The sequence below is a fragment of the Felis catus genome, chromosome E3 (genome assembly GCF_018350175.1).
Source record: "Felis catus isolate Fca126 chromosome E3, F.catus_Fca126_mat1.0, whole genome shotgun sequence".
Taxonomy (NCBI): Eukaryota; Metazoa; Chordata; class Mammalia; order Carnivora; family Felidae; genus Felis; species Felis catus.
Window position 1 is genome coordinate 9,599,016 of NC_058383.1, and position 16,521 is coordinate 9,615,536.

The 16,521-nt window shown below is 46.5% G+C and overlaps 1 long non-coding RNA gene across 1 annotated transcript; it reads right to left on the reverse strand.

Moving 5' to 3' along the window:
* Nucleotides 1–4,865: 4,865 nt before the first annotated feature.
* Nucleotides 4,866–8,725, reverse strand: LOC123382595. The gene is made up of 3 exons (XR_006591182.1): nucleotides 8,421–8,725; nucleotides 7,501–7,724; nucleotides 4,866–5,794 (listed from the first exon to the last, which is right to left on the reverse strand). It is a non-coding gene; the product is annotated as an uncharacterized LOC123382595 (long non-coding RNA).
* Nucleotides 8,726–16,521: the final 7,796 nt, after the last annotated feature.

The window sequence follows — 16,521 nt, forward strand, 5'->3', positions numbered from 1 at the left end:
TGGCTGAGAGTTTTTGTGGCTATATTTATAAGAGATATTGGTATGTAGTTTTCATGTGATGTTTTTATCTGGCTTTGGCATCAGAGGAATGCTGATCTCATAGAATGACTTGGAAAACATTCCCTCCTCTTCTATTTTTTGGAAGAGTTTGTCTGTGAAGAGTCAGATGTTAGTTTTCTTTGAATCTTTGGCAGAATTCACCAGAGAAGCCATCTGAGCCTGGACTTGTCTTTGGGTGTGGGTTTTTTAAAATTATTATTATGAATTCAATCTCTTTATTTATTATATGTCTATTAAGAGTTTTGAGTTACTCTTGAGTCAATTTTGATAGTTTGTGCCCTACTAGGAATCTATTCCATCCTAGTTATCTGTTTTGTTGGTATATACAGTTATTTATAGTATTCCCTCATGATCCTTTGTATTTCTATAAGGATGGTAGTAGTGTCTCCTCTTTCATTCCCAATTTTACTGATCCTTTTTTTCCGGGCCAGTCTTGCTAAAAGTTGGTTAGTTTTGTTGATCTTTTCAAAGAACCAACTTTGGGTTTCATCAATTTTTTTTCTATTCTTTTTTGTTACGTATAGGCATGTACAGATATACATGCCCCTGGAAGTACTGCTGCATCCCATCGTGTATTGGGTCTTCATTTTTGTTAATCTCAGAATGTTTTCTAATGTTCCTTGTGATTTCTTCTCTGATCTACTGGTTGTTTCTCTTATCTTGTTAATGTCTATAGAATCTGTAGTGACAATCCTCTTTTTTTTCTTTATCCATCTAGCTAGGATCTTATCAATTTTGTTAATCTTTCAAGCAATCAACTTTTGGCTTTGTTAATTTGCTCTGTGTTGTTACTTATTTGATTGATTTTTGCTCTTATTTTTATTATTTCCCTCTTTTTGCTTACTTTGGGTTGACCTTAGTGGGTTTTTTAAAATTTATTTTGTTTCATTTTAAGTAGGCTCCACACCCAATTGAACTCACAACCCTGAGATCAAGAGTCACATGTTCTACCAAGTGAGCCAGCCAGGTGCCCCTGATCTTGGTGTTCTTTATCTAGTTTCTTTTCTTTTTTTTTTTTATTTTTTTTTAACGTTTATTTATTTTTGAGACGGAGAGAGACACAGCATGAACGGGGGAGGGGCAGAGAGAGAGGGAAACATAGAATCGGAAGCAGGCTCCAGGCTCTGAGCCATCAGCCCAGAGCCGGACGCGGGGCTCGAACTCACGGACCGCGAGATCGTGACCTGAGCCGAAGTCGGACACTCAACCGACTGAGCCACCCAGGCGCCCCCTTTATCTAGTTTCTAAAGATGAAGACTTAAAAAATAAATAAAAATAAATAAAGATGAAGACTTGGGTCACTGATTTAGAGCTTTCTCTTTTCATTCTCTTTCTTAATAATATAAGCATTAAGCACTGTAAGTCTCCAACTAGCACTGCTTTAACTGCATCGCATTTTTCATATGTTGCATTTTCATTATTATTTAATTAAAAAGATTTTATAATTTCCTTTGATCCATGGATTATTTAGGAATGTTTGGTTTAATTTTTTTAAAATGTTTATTTATTTTTGACAGAGAGAGGGAGACAGAGCATGAGTGGGGGAGGGACAGAGAGAGAGGGAGACACAGAATCTGAAGCAGGCTCCAGGCTCTGAGCTGTCAGCACAGAGCCTGATGCGGGGCTCGAACTCACAGACCGCGAGATCATGACCTGAGCCGAAGTCGGACGCTCAACGGACTGAGCCACTCAGGCGCCCCTGGTTTAATTTTTAAATATGTTTTCCTAGGTACATTATTGTTATGAGTTTTAACTTAATTCCATTGTAGTTAGAAAACACATTCTTTAACATTTCGATTCTTACAATGTGTTGAACCACTGGCCAAGCATATAGTGTATCTCAGTGGCCATATTATGTGTGTTTGGGGGGGAAAATGTGTATTCTGCCTTTATTGGATGTAGTGTTCTGTGTCAGTTAAGTCATGGTGCTTCACGTCTTCTATGTACATGCTGATTTTCATCTACTTGCCCTATCAATTCCTGAGAAGGCTGTGTTAGAATCTCAAACTATGATTGTGGACCCGTTTCTCTCTTTAATTATGGCAAAATTACCTTTATGTATTTTTAACTCATAATTATGTATACACACACAGTTGTACTGTCTTCCTGGTGAGTTACTGTGAAATGTCTATCCTTCTGTTTACATAGTATATCTTTTCCCATCAATTTATTTTCATCCTATCTGTGTCTTTATATTTAAAATGCAATTTTTGGGGGCGCCTGGGTGGCTCAGTCGGTTGAGCATCCGACTTCGGCTCAGGTCATGATCTCAACAGTTCGTGAGTTCGAGCTCTGCGTCGGGCTCTGTGCTGCCAGCTCGGAGCCTGGAGCCTGCTTCAGATTCTGTGTCTCCCTCTCTCTCTGCTCCTCCTCCACTCATGCTCTGTCTCTCTCTCTCTCCTTCAAAAATAAACTTAAAAAACATTAAAAATTAAAAAAATAATAAAGTGCAATTTTTGTAGACAGCAGGTAGTGGATCTTGCTGTTTTATCCAGTTGGACAATCTCTTTTAACTGGAGTGTCTAGTCCTGTGCAGAAAAGAGTTAACGTAGCATAGCTGAAACTTAGCCTTAGAAAGTCTTGCTTGCAAGTTTGGCCTTTTTTTTTTTTTTAAGTTTATTTATTTATTTATTTTGAGAGAGAGAGAGAGAGAGAGGATGAGCAGGGGAGGGACAGAGAGAGAGAGAGAGAGAGAGAGAGAGAGAATCACAAGCAGTCCCCATGCTGTCAACACAGTCTGACGCAGAGCTCAAACCCATGAATCGTGGGGTCATGACCTGCACCAAAACCAAGAGTCAGACATTTAGTCGACTGAGCCACCGAGGCATCCTGCAAATTTGGCTTTTGGTTGGCTTCTGGGAATTTGGCTCTTGGAATATTCCTAGTCAATAGTTAACTAATAAAAATGATTCACTGTACCCTGAGCATCTGTTTTCCTTTAGGAGTCTGAAATTTAAAAAAAAAATTTTTTTTAATGTTTATTTATTTTTGACAGAGAGAGAGAGACAGAGCATGAGCAGGGCGAGGGGCAGAGAGAGAGGGAGACACAGAATCCGAAGCAGGCTCCAGGCTGTCAGCACAGAGCCTGACGCAGCACAGAGCCTCTAACTCACAGACCGTGAGATCATGACCGGAGGCGAAGTCGGAAGCTCAACCGACCGAGCCACCCAGGCGCCCCTAGGGAGTCTGAAATTTTGACAGAGGTCAGACAGAGGCCAGCCTGGCCAGCCCCTAATAAAAATCTTGAGTACTGAGTCTCTAATGGGTTTCTGTGTGCAGGAACACACATGTGTTGCTGCATTTTCATGGCTTATGGAAAAGTGTGCTCTATGTGATCTCTCATGGGAGGGAGCCAGAAGAAGGATGCCTGTATATGGATTCCTCCAGACTCCACCTGAGTCTTTTTTCCTTATAATCCCAGCTGTGCATCCTTAATACATCAGTGCAACCACACAACTGCATGCTGAGTCTTGAGTTCTTCTAGTAAATCTTGGAATGTAAAGCTGGTGTTGGAGGCCCAACACAGGTCCATTTACATTTAATGTAATGATTTAGGGTTGAAGTCTACCATTTTATTTGGCTTGTGCTCATTCTACCCTTTGTTTTTGTTTTTGTTTTATGTTCCTCTATTCCTACTTTCCTATCTTCTTTGGGGTTCGTTGCATATTTATTTTAGAATTTCTTTTTCATTTATCTGTTGGCTTTTTTTTTGCAATATCTCTTTGCATGACCTTGATGGTTAAAGAATACAATATGCATCATTAACTTTTCACAGTCTACTTTTCACAGTCTAGAGCTAATATTGTACCATTTGACAGAAATTCTAAGAACTTTGCAACCACGTATTTCCATTTCTTCTCATCCTTCATGTAGTTATCATATGTCTTACACCCACATATGTAATAAACCCCACAATAAAATGTTTTTACTCTTGCTATAAACAGTCTATGTATTTTATATGAATTAAAAGAAAAAAGATTGCTTTTTGGTTTTGCCCACATATTTATCATTTCTGGTATTCTTCATTCCTTTCTAAGGATCCAGGTCTATGGTCCAGCCAAATTAGCACTTACCAGTCTTCATACCTGAATGGGGAGCTCCCAACTCACACCCACTAACTCAGCTAAGTTCTTGACATCGCTTTCAGGTTGGCACACAGGGTGGGGACCACTCTACCCATCTTACAGGTAGGAAAACTGAGGCTTAGAGAGAGTCTGTACCTTGCCCACTGAGCTAGTAAGTTAGAGCTGGAATTCGAATCTAGGTCTATCAGCCCTCGATCCAGTGTCTTCCCTTGTTTCTCAAAGATTGCGAAGTCATCCGAACTACCATCGTATCGGTGGCTACTCCTCTTGGAGTCATTATATTCTGGCAGACTGTGTACATAAAGAGATCATTCCTTGTAAGGAGACATTCTTTAGGAGTATTGTCCATAGTGGCAGACACCAGGGAGAGCATGAGCAAAATTGGCTTTCTCACGTGCCTTGTCTCCCTGCAAGGCACCTGAGGACAGAGATGGTTCACAGACACAGCGTGAGGGTTGGTGTTGAGCTAATGTGCAGGAGCCTTTCCCCAGGGATCTTGGGTGGACGGGGCATCACTCTCATCCCATTGCTCACTTCTGCTCAAGGCTTTGCGGTTTGCAAAGTGCTTTTGTGACTCATGAGTGCATGGAAGAAGAGCCTGTAGTCCAATTCCACATCCCCCCTACGGGGCAGAATCAGGGTGCTGGCTCCAGCTCTCCAGGGTACAGAGATTCCCTGCCACACACTGTCTCTTGGAACCCAGAGAGCAAGATTCCCAACTAGTCCAACGGACCCCATGAGTCTTGGGAGTCAAGTACATGAGAAGCATATGTCTGACTCCCGACCCAGAACTTCAATAGCCTTGGGCAGCCCAGAGAAGGACCTGGGGTTCTGTGACTCTAGCCTCAGGTTTTTCTGTCTTAGGGAAGAAATCCAGCTGGGTCAGTCCTCAGGAAGAATGGCCTTTCAGTTCTTCATTTAGTGAGCTCTTCAGCTACCAGATACTGTGGATCAGCAGAATCTGATCCTTCCCTGGCTTCTGTATAAGAGCTATTTCTATAAGGAGAAGGATGGGGCCTAACCTCAGGCAAGACAGGAAAACTGGGTGGTTAGGGCTTTCTGTCTCCTTCTGCTCTGGGACTCGTTGCCTTCTTGGCCTCAGCTGTGGCCCACCTGAAATATCCTTGGGCACATACTCAGAGGACTTTCCTCCTTCTGCACCCACTTGGATTTCAGTGAGCTTCAGGTTAGCAAATATCTTCCAACCTCCCTTTCCACACCACTTTCTCCCTCCTTGCATCTCCCGGAACTTAAGAATCCTCTTAGAGGGCTTCTCCTGGGCCCCACCCACTGGTACACAAAGCAGGCTCATGTCTACTGGGGAGAGCATCTCTTCCCAACTCCGGTTTCAGTGACGTCAGGTTGAAAGCTTGAAATCAGCCGTGTTAGGGGTGTTTGCACCATAGGAATCAGCAAATGCTACAAATCAGAGTTCCCCCCACAGGGCCAGTTGTTAAACATTTACCAGCACATCACTGGCCCCATCTTACCTGTCAACCAAGATCTGCCATGGTGTTTGCTGAGAATCACTGGTGTTGGTGTCAGCCACTTCCCTGTGGAGTTCTTGAGCCTTCCTCTCCAATAGGTCAGCCTGGGCCCAGGGGGCAGGCCAGCCAGGTGGTGGCAGGTGGAAATCAAGCCAGCATTCCCTGAATTAGCAAGAACAAGGGAATATGGGCAGAACATAGATAAGTTTCTGCTACAGAGTGAAACACACACACACACACACACACACACACACACACACACACACACATTTGAGAGAGAGAGAGTCCGGGGGACAGGCATGGCATCCTTAAGCATGCTCCATACTGCCAGCACAGAGCCCAATGTGGTATTTGATCCTACAAACCTTGAGATCATGACCTGAGCCGAAATCAAGAGTTCAACACTTAACCGACTGAGCCACCCACACACCCACACCTGGTTTACTTTAATACTTGTGGGTTTATTTCAATGTGTATTGGAGGAAATAGAGCCAGTATACTAAACCTATAATTTCATGGATATTTTTGAATGAAGTCAATTTTTTAAAGCCATTAAGTATATGACAGATTAAGTGGTGGACAGAGATGGTAAAAATTATGGAGATGAGAGAATGGATGAAGTTGGTTGTTGGTGATGAGAACCTAGCGAAGCGTCTTAGGCAGGGGAGTGACCAGGGTTGGTTTGCATCTTAGGGTGGGGCTTTCTTGCATCCATGCGCAGAATAGCTTGGAGGAAGACAAGCTGGTAGGTAGCAGAATGGGTCTGAGGAGGAATGGAGAAGTCCAGGAGTTGTTAAATGGGTAGAATCAAGAACAGCAGAGACATTATCAGATACAGGGAGGGAGGACACCAGTGCCTTCTTTGGACGGTGAGGAATGATACACCAGTTGCATCTGGGGCAGGACAGATGAGATGCCATGTGCTACCCCAGCCCCTGCCCCCTACCTCCCAATCTCACGTCTTCCTAGCATCTTCCAGAACTCAGCATATTCCACTGCTCATCCGGTTTCTCTCTGCCCATGCTCTTCCCCTTAAGCCTGGAATGCCCTTGACCCCTTGTCCCTCTGGAGCTCCTGCTCCTCCTCCTCTGAAGCTTCCCTGATCCCCAGCACAGAGCTGCATCTTCCCAGAGCCCTTTGCAGTCAGGTGCCTCTCACTGGCAATGACTTCCCCTTGTTAACATTTATTGCAGGTGAGGTACCATGCCAGGAACATTACGTGCAGTGGTTCACTCTGTCTCCCCACAGTAACCTGGGAAGCAGAAGGTTTTATCTCCACTTCACAGATGACAAAACAGAGGCTAGAAAAGCCAGGATCTGAGCCCAGGCCTAATTGCCTCTACAGCCCACACTCTTAACCTCTCTGCTCCCTATGCCTTCTCACACTATACTGTGATTATGTGTTTATGTATTTCTCTTTCAGTGGACTCTGAGTTCTAATGGCATTGAGTCTAAAATGAGTCTTTCCCTCCATCCCAGAACCCCAGAGCTGGATGGAGCTTCTTTATCTGAAGCCTGAATTTCCTACTCGGAGCTCTGCCAAAAGATGCTTGCACAACCCCCCCCCCCCTCCCCCTTGGTGGGAACCTCACTATCATCCAAGGCAGTCAGATCTGTTTCTGGATGGCTTTGCCCACCACAAGATGTCTTCCTCCTTTGAGCTTTACCGCTTAACTCTGCTTCTGTTCCCCTTAACCTCCAAAGTATAGGAGGCAGCAATGACACTGAGACATACAAGGGGATCCCTGAGGCCCCTTGCTGTTCCAGTGCACTATGCAGACTGGGCCAGCTGGTTAAGCAGTGCTCTCGGGTTTAGCTGCTATCTGTCCCCTCCGGTTCCTATTAAGTTGAGCTCTTTCAAGCCTTACCATGAGGAGACGAAAGGGCAAGTTGCTCCATAGCTGCCACCCATCTCCCCTCGGGGACACACTCCTTCCAGGACCAGGCTCGGGGTGGGGGAGAAGTCGGTTTTGACAGTGGACTCACTGCTCTCCTGGTGGCGACGTCCCCCCATCCCTGCATCTGCACCTGTCGATGTCTGTGTATTGCCACGAAGCCAACTTCTCAAAAGTCCATGTGGAAACTTGGGCTCCTGAATTTCCAAGACGATTGAAGGTAACATGGTAAAGGCACCTGCATGGCTTAGTTTGTTAAGCGTTCGACTCTTGATTTCAGCTCAGGCCATGATCTCAAGGTTCATGAGATCGAGCCCCGTGTCAGGATCTGAGCTAGGCACGGAGCCTGCTCAAGATTCTCTCCCCTCTCTTCCTCTACCTCCCTCCCCCTCTCACACACTCTCCCTCTCTTTCAAATTAAAAAAAAAAAAGGTAAGATGTGCAGGCGGCTCCTCTCCTTGCCCGGGGATCAGGGGGGGCACTGTCCCCTTCTCCCACCCACTCTCCCTGCCACCCCAGATCTACTAAACGAGGGGAAATGCTTCTGCACTTGGTGCTGAGGCTGTCGCTTTGTTATCTCCAGGTAAGTGGTTCCCAGGAACACACTGTTTCCAGTGGGACTGTGTGTGTGTGTGTGTGTGTGTGTGTGTGCGTTTGGTGGGGAGGGGGGAGGGGAACACAGGTAGCAACGACACCCCCAGCCTGCTTTCCTGAATCCCCTGTGCTCCCCACCCCTGTGCCCATCTGACCACCTGGCACCCTCGTGTCACTTCCCACTGCTTCAAACCCCCGACACTCTGTCCATCTTCAGCCACCTTCGGTTAGGAGGTTGGGACAGAAATCCAGGAGGGAGCTGACGGAGCCTGAGGAAACGGGGTGGCAGTGAGGGTCACCTGAGGAAGAGGACTCTGCCTGTCGGAATTGGCACTGTGCAGCAGCCTGGGTCCGCCTGGCGCCGTGGCAAGGGTACAGGTTCTTTATTAGGAAGGCGTAGGACCAGCTGGGCTGCATTATGGCTTCGGGCTCTTGAGCAAAGTCACGCAGCCTCTCTGGGGCTCCGCTTCTTCCCCGCAGAATGGAGACCATAAGAGAGTCAGGTGAGAGTTTGAAGGAGCCAAGTGGGTCTTTAAGGAAATAGCCTAAGGGATGCGGGTCTAGTGTGGCGGCGACTTGCCAAGTCCTAGAACACGGGCCTGGGATAGAGTCTCTCCCTGAGGCTCAGGACCCCTCACCATCCTGGCAGGTGCGCCCTCATATTCCCATTTTGCTGCAAACGGGCCAGGCTTCCAAGAAGTTCAACGCCTTGCCCGGGACCACCAAGAGAGCAAGTAGGAGCAGGGAACAAACCCAGGAAAGTCTGCTTGTAGGGGGTGCACCATTTTCATGGCATTCTACTGTCCATGCCTGGGGATTGGGCCGGGTGGGGGCATCTGACCCCGGGTGGGGGCAATCTCTCTGGGCCTGCTACATCCTCAAAGGCTCTACTAGGACCCCCACAACTCTGAACCCCACAGCCCCAAATAGCTTCCACCCAGACCTGCTTTCCCTGATGGATTCTACTCTTCCTTGAATGGCCCCGTCCCCACCATGCACCCGAGTTTGAAGCCTGAATGGTATCCTGGCCGCTCCTGCTCCTTCCTCAACCACCAAAGCACCGAATCTTGTCAAATCCGCTTTCTGAGGAGTTCTCAAAAACATCCCCTTCTTTCCACCCCTCACTGCCTCCTACTGTCCCCGCCCCCTGCATCCCTCCCATAGCCTACCTGCAGCCAGAGTGGTCTCTGTAAAACTCTATAGACTTGACCAAGTCACCTCTCTTCTTTGACCTTGTACCTGTGGCCTCCCGGGTCTGGAACACACCTCTCAGGTCTCCACAGCTGCCCTCCCAGGCCTTCCCACCTCAATCAGCCTTACTCAACGCAGGAGGTACGTCTTCCAGAACGTGTTCTCTGTCCTCATCTGCTCTTCAGTGTGGCCAGGTGTACTTCCTCCCCCTCTAGTTGTGATTGCTTTTGTCTCTCACAGCCCCAGGTGAGGACCCCGAGGGCAATTCACACTCAGGTGCCTCTGGTGAACAAGAAGCTGGCACACATCAGTGTTCAATGAGTGGATGGATGGTTGGATGACTGGTTTCAGTTTTATTAGTGGATGTGTGTGAGGGATTTGTTATCCCTGCCAAGAGACATATTTGCATTTTAACAAAGGAGACATTATTCAGAGGGTAACTCCATGGTCCATATCATGAAGAGGGAGAAATTTTCTCCACCCCTCAAAGCACATCCTGAAATAGCTGTCACCCAGGCCCAGGTCTTAAGAAAAAGACAACCCCAATAGGGTGGGACATACATTCCTGGTCATTTTTCTTCATCGTTAAAGTCCATTCAAGAGACAGCAGAGCCAGAATGCCTTGAAATCCAATTTTACGGGCCCAGAAAGGCCCACTGGCCCCAAATATTTATTCGCTCCTGTGCTGTCCAATGAAGGGGCTCAATTTGTCGGCTTATCTATTTCCCACAGGATGCTGAAGATTTGTAGGTGTGCCATGCTTCGAAGTTTACCCAAAGCTCTCACATCCATGATTTCTTTGGATTCTCAGGACCACATGAGTCTACACCCCACCCCACCCCACTTCAGAGGTGAGGAAATCCAAGCTTGGGAGAAGTGAGTGATTTGCCCAAGTTCATGTTGCTGTTTTTTAGCAGGTCCGGGACTAGAATGTTCCAACATACCATGGCTGTTCCTCTCCTTGACCCTCAGTCCAGTTTCAAACCTTATTAGGAAGACTCGAATTTGTTTTTTATTTGCTTGTTTTAATGTCCTCCCGGCGAGTTACTGATTTTCTGTTCGTAATTAGCTAGAATGTGTGGGGAGACACAGTGAGACAATGGAAATACCCCATTTCCCATCACACTGTCACCTTAGAGCTTTAGTGTCCATGAGTGATTTTCTAGTTCTAGCATTTTCTCTGCTTATTAGTTGGCATCCCACTGCAAGGTAGAGCTTCGTCTCCTCGCCCTGTGTTAACCTTCGAGGGCTGCTGTGATGAAGTACCACCAACTTGGGGCAGGGCAGGGACCTTAAACAACAGGAATGCATGGTCTCAAAGTCTGGAGCCTGGAAGTCCAAGGTCAAGGTGTCCATAGGGATGGTTCCCATTCAGGGCTGTGAGGGAAGGCTCTGCTCCAGGCCTCTCTCCTTGGTTTGTGAATGGTCACCTTCTCCCCGTGTGTCTTCATAAGGTCTTCCCTCTATGCATGTCTATAACTGGGTCCAAATTTCCCTTTTTTAGTAAGATACCCATCATCGTGGGTTAGGGCCCATCCTGACGGCCCCATTTTAACTTGGTTATCTCTACAAAGAACCTGTCTCCAAATAAGATCACATTTGGGGTGCCTGGGTGGCTCAGTTAGTTAAGCATCTGACTTCAGCTCAGGTCATGATCTCACGGTTTGTGGGTTCATGCCCTGCATGGGGCGCTGTGTTGACAGCTCAGAGCCTGGAGCCTGCTTCGGATTCTGTGTCTCCCTCTTTCTCTGCCCCTCCCCTGCTCATGCTCTGTCTCTGTCTCTCTCAAAAATAAAACATAAAACAAACAAATAAGATCACATTCTAGAATGTGGTTATGACTCCAATATACATGCTTTTTGGTGGGGATGGGGACTCAATTCAACCCAAAACATATTTATGGATTCTTTTTCATGTTTCTCAGTCCATCATTATCACTATTACTGGTCAAATTGTCCCAGATTTGGCCTGTGTGAGCTCCTACAATCTGCCTTCCGTGTCCTTTTGACGTATTCCCATGGTTCTTTGAGCACTTTACTACTTTCTGGCCCAAAAAGATGTTCCAGGCCCTACCTTCTCTGCTCCAGGACTAGATTCAGCTGTTTTTCCAAGAAGTAATGTTTTTATTAGGTCTGTTCGTCGCCACTGGTATGTCATCGTTTCTAAATGTTTACTTACGTATACTCACTGATCCCTCTGCTTTCATTCCAACAGCCTTCCTTCCCCACCTCCATGTTCAATGGACTTCTCCAGTAGGGAGAAGCCTGGCTCCCACTGTCTTCATTTGCAGAGGCCTCGAATCCAAGAAGCCTCTTATGGTTAAACTGTTGTCAGTCACTTATCTGTGGAGTGAATGCTTTTTTTAAATTTTTTTTAATGTTTACTTATTTTTGAGAAAGACAGAGACAGAGACTGAATGTGTGTGGGGCAGGGGCAGAGAGAGAGAGGGAGACACAGAATCCGAAGCAGGCTCCAGGCTCTGCGCTGTCAGCACAGAGCCCGATGCGGGGCTCGAACTCACTAACTTCAGGATCATGACCTCAGCTGAAGTTGGATGCTTAACCGACGGAGCCACCCAGGCACCCCTGGAGCAAATACCTTTTTATTGCCTTTCTATAAAATAGTAGGTTTCTATAACAAGGGACAAAGGCAGTAAGGAGGTGCTGGGCCCTGAGGAGGGTTATCAGGGAAGAAAAGAAGAGAGTCACGGGGATCTGAAGCCTCCACTCTATGAGGATGGCCATGAAACCCATCAAAAGAAGACTCCTTTTCTGCCTGCTTGCCAGGAAGTGTGTGCAGGGTCGAGGAAGGACCAGGGAAAAACCCACTGCTCCCACCCACCCCTACCCTCCTATGTTCAGTTTGATAAGTCAGACTTTTGGATCAAATTCAGCCACGGGAGAGAGGCTTTGAGAATGGGTGCGTCCTCAATAAACTCATGCAGGCCACACCATTTGGGCAAATATTTTGAAACTTCCCTCACCTTCTGCGTGCTCTTTTTTTTTTTCTTTAGCTTTTCATTGAGATAAAATCCACATAACACAAAATTCATCATGTTAATGCCTTTAAAGTGTGCAGTTGAGTAACATATCCACAGTTGGTACAACCTTCACCACTATTTAATTCTAGAACTTTTTTTTTAATGTTTATTTATTTTTGAGAGAGAGAGAGAGAAAGAGAGAGAAAACAGGCAGGGGAGAGGTAGAGAGAGGAGAGAGTGAATCCCAAGCAGGGTCTGCCCTACCCAGAGCAGAGCCCAAACTCACAAACCTGTGAGATCATGACCTGAGCCGAAATCAAGAGTCAGTTGCTTAACCGACTGAGCCTCCTAGGTGCCCCAATTCCAGAACATTTCTGTCACCCAAAAGAAGAAATCCCATCCTTCTCGACTCCCTCTTTCTCCCAGCCCCTGACACCCACTAATCTACTTTAAGTCTCTGTGGATTTGTCCATTCTAAACAAATGGGATCTTCTTCTAAATGGGATCATACACTATATGACGTTTGGGGTCTGACTTCTGTCACAATAAATGTATCGGTGCTTCCTTTTTACAGCTAAATAAAATTCTACCATATAGATATATCATCATTGTTTATAAATTCATCATCTGATGAGCATTAGCTGGTTTCCATTTTTTGACTACTGTGAATAATATTGCTGTGGACATTCACTGGCAGAACATGAGCATGTTTTCTTTTCTCTAGAGTCTAGAGTATGTACCTTGGAGTTGAACTATTGCACCATGCTGTAACCCCATGTTTGACTTTTTGAGGAACTGCCAAACTTTTTCATAGTGGTTACACAATCTTACATTCCCAGGAACAAGGTACGAGAGTTTCCATTTCTTCCCCTGCCAATGCTTATTTTCTTTTTTTTTTTCCCATAGCCATCGATGCAAAGTGGTATCTCGTTGTGGTTTTGATTTGTATGTCCCCAATGACTAATGATTTGAGTATCTCTTTGTGTGTTTATTGGCCATGCGTATGTCTTCTTTGGAAAAATGTCTTGTCAGATTCTTCATTTATTAAAAAAAAATTTTTTTTGTCTTTATTATGGAGCTGTAAGAGCTTTCTGAAGAATCTGTCTCGATACTGGAATTACCCAATGATTTCCAAATATTTGCCCCATTATGTGAGTTGACTTTTCATCTTTTAGATGGTATCCTTTGATTTGCAAAGTTTTTTTTAATTTTTAAAAATTTTTTCTTTATTTTTGAGAAAGAGACAGAGTGCGAGTAGGAGAGGGGCAGAGAGAGAGGGAGACACAGAATCTGAAACAGGCTCTAGGCCCTGAACTGTCAGCGCAGAACCCGACATGGGGCTCGAACTCACAAATCGCAAGATCATGACCTGAGCTGAAGTCGGACGCTCAACTGACTGAGCCATCCAAGCACCCCTGATTTGCAGTTTTTAATTTTAGTGAAGTCCAATGATTTTTTTTCTGTGCTTGCTTGTGCCCTTGGTGTTGCATCAAAGAAACTATTGCTTAATTCAAATCACTGAAGATTTACATCTATGTTTCCTTCTAAGAATTCAATAGTTTTAACTCTTACATTTATGTTGAGTTAATTTTCATATATGGTGTGAGGTAGGGGGTCCAACTTCATTCTTTTGCATGTGGATATCCAGTTGTCCCAGCACCATTTGTTGAAAAGACTATCCTTTCCCATTGAATGGCCTTGGTACCCCTGTCAAAAATCAATTGACTGGAGGCACCTGAGTGACTCAGTGGGTTAAGTGACCAACTTCTGCTCAAGTCATGATCTCACGGCTCCTGGAAGTCATTTCTTGTCCAAGCTAGCAGCCCACTTCTTCCAGTTCTTTCTCACTGGGATGTGTCTTAGAGTGTCCCCTCACCCCCTTGGCTCATGTCCATTGGCCCCCATCACACAGCTTTGGGTTTGGTGCGACATCATTCCCCTTGGGGTGGCTCACGCAGGAGAGGCAACCAGGACAGCCACCCTCACTGCCGTTCTGCAAGGGTGGGACCACTACTCCCTGCTCCCTGCCAGGCACGACTCCATTTTCCTCACCTGCTCCTCCCCTCCCAGGTGCCCACCCGGCCTCCAACCTCTTCCTCCCTCCTCTCCGGCGCCTGTTGCCTAGGTGCACGTGGGATGGGAGAGGCCCTCAGGGGGCATCTTGGCCCCATCTCTCAGGCTCGGCTATTCCTGGGTCATTGTCACAATTGTCACAATTGTCACAATTTTTTGTCACATGTGCACGCTATTTGTCCTGTTACCTACTTTATTTATTTATTTATTTCTCATATATATATATATATATATGTATATATATATATATATATATATCTTTTGCTTTGTATCACGTGGTAATGTGGCTGCCACACTTGGGGAAACACAGCTCTGACCACATGCCACCTCTCAGATGGAGAAGCCACAGGAGGTGAGGGAGGGGCAGGGTCTGAGCTGGAGCTCAGCTGGGGTCAGGACATTTCACAGGGCCCCTCTTCCTTCCCTTTCCTGTCCACCTCCTTTCCTCAAGTCTACTGGGTCTGTATATGCTGTCTTGCCCTCCTCTTTCCCTCCCCTCCCCCTTTCCCTCTTCCCTCCTTCCTTCCCCTTATCCCCCTTCCTCCCCCTTTCTATTTGTGTCCTCCCTTTCTATTGCAGAATAGAAGCTCCTTCTTTTGCTCTAACTTTAAATTTAACGATCACTCTGTCTGTTGGACTCCACCCCTTCAAGCTGGAAGGGTGCACGTTCCCATTTTGGGAGCCGGGATAGGTGGCTCTGTGATGTTGTCTAGTTAGTTACCCTTTGTAGATTTCCATTTTGCCCTTGTAAAATGGGGCTGGTGATCCCTGCCTTGCCTACTTCCCCAGTCAGAGCATCCAGATTTGGCATTTATTTTTTGAGGGCCTTGGAAAAGCCTCTGAAGGATGTTCCCAATCAGGGCGAAGCGCCCTACCCCAAACCCTCCCACCCAATGACCCTGCCATACGGACTCACTTGGGTTGCAACACACGGACAGCAAGGGCTTCCTGCCCTGTTCAGCCCTGTCCTCATTCTTCTCCTGCTTGCTGTTTCTGCCTGGTCTCTTCCTTCTCCAGCCCTCTCCCCCTTGGTCATAAAGTCCCCCCTACACTGTGGAGAAGCAAATATTATAATGCGTGTCATAAGATGGAATCAAAAGCCCCTGCATGTGTAAAAGGCATCTCATTTAATGCTCCCCATACTCTGTCAGGTGAGGATTGTCACTGCTGGCTGGTGACGGGAAGTGTGAGGCTAGTGAGGAGCTGAGTGGGGCACTCAGCATTTTTCACTCCGTAAAGAAGGGCAGTGCGGGGCGCCTGGGTGGCTCCGTCGGTTAAGCGTCCGACTTCAGCTGAGGTCACGATCTCGCGGTCCGTGAGTTCAAGCCCCGCGTCGGGCTCTGGGCTGATGGCTTAGAGCCTGGAGCCTGCTTCCGATTCTGTGTCTCCCTCTCTCTCTGCCCCTCCCCCGTTCATGCTCTGTCTCTCTCTGTCTCAAAAATAAATAAACGTTAGGGGCGCCTGGGTGGCGCAGTCGGTTAAGCGACCGACTTCAGCCAGGTCACGATCTCGCGGTCCGTGAGTTCGAGCCCCACGTCGGGCTCTGGGCTGATGGCTCAGAGCTTGGAGCCTGTTTCCGATTCTGTGTCTCCCTCTCTCTCTGCCCCTCCCCCGTTCATGCTCTGTCTCTCTCTGTCCCAAAAATAAATAAACGTTGAAAAAAAAAATTAAAAAATAAATAAATAAATAAATAAATAAATAAACGTTAAAAAAATTAAAAAAAAAAAAAAAAGAAGGGCAGTGGCGAGATCAGGTGCTGCTGGTCTTGGTCCCGTCGGAGGACTTGCCTACTGACTTGTCCACGTGCATGGTGACCCCCGGTCATGCGGGGCAGAGACCACGTGGGAGTCCCTGGTTCAGTGGAGAGCGACTCAGAATTGGTCCATTGTATATTCATTCTGCAAACACTGGCCATGGGATAGGTGATCTGCTTAGGAATTGGTGGGTATGGAAATTGGACATTGATCTTGGTGTTCATGGGCACATGGGAGACACAGACTCACAACTGGCCATCATCTGAGTGACCAGTGTGTGGCTGGGTGCCCTGGATGGCCAGAGAAAGCCGAATGTTTCCGTGAGAAGTGGAAAGGAAAGAATTGGGGAAGGGGGTTGGCCATGGAAACAGCAGTGACAAGAGTCTAAATATGGGGTCCCAC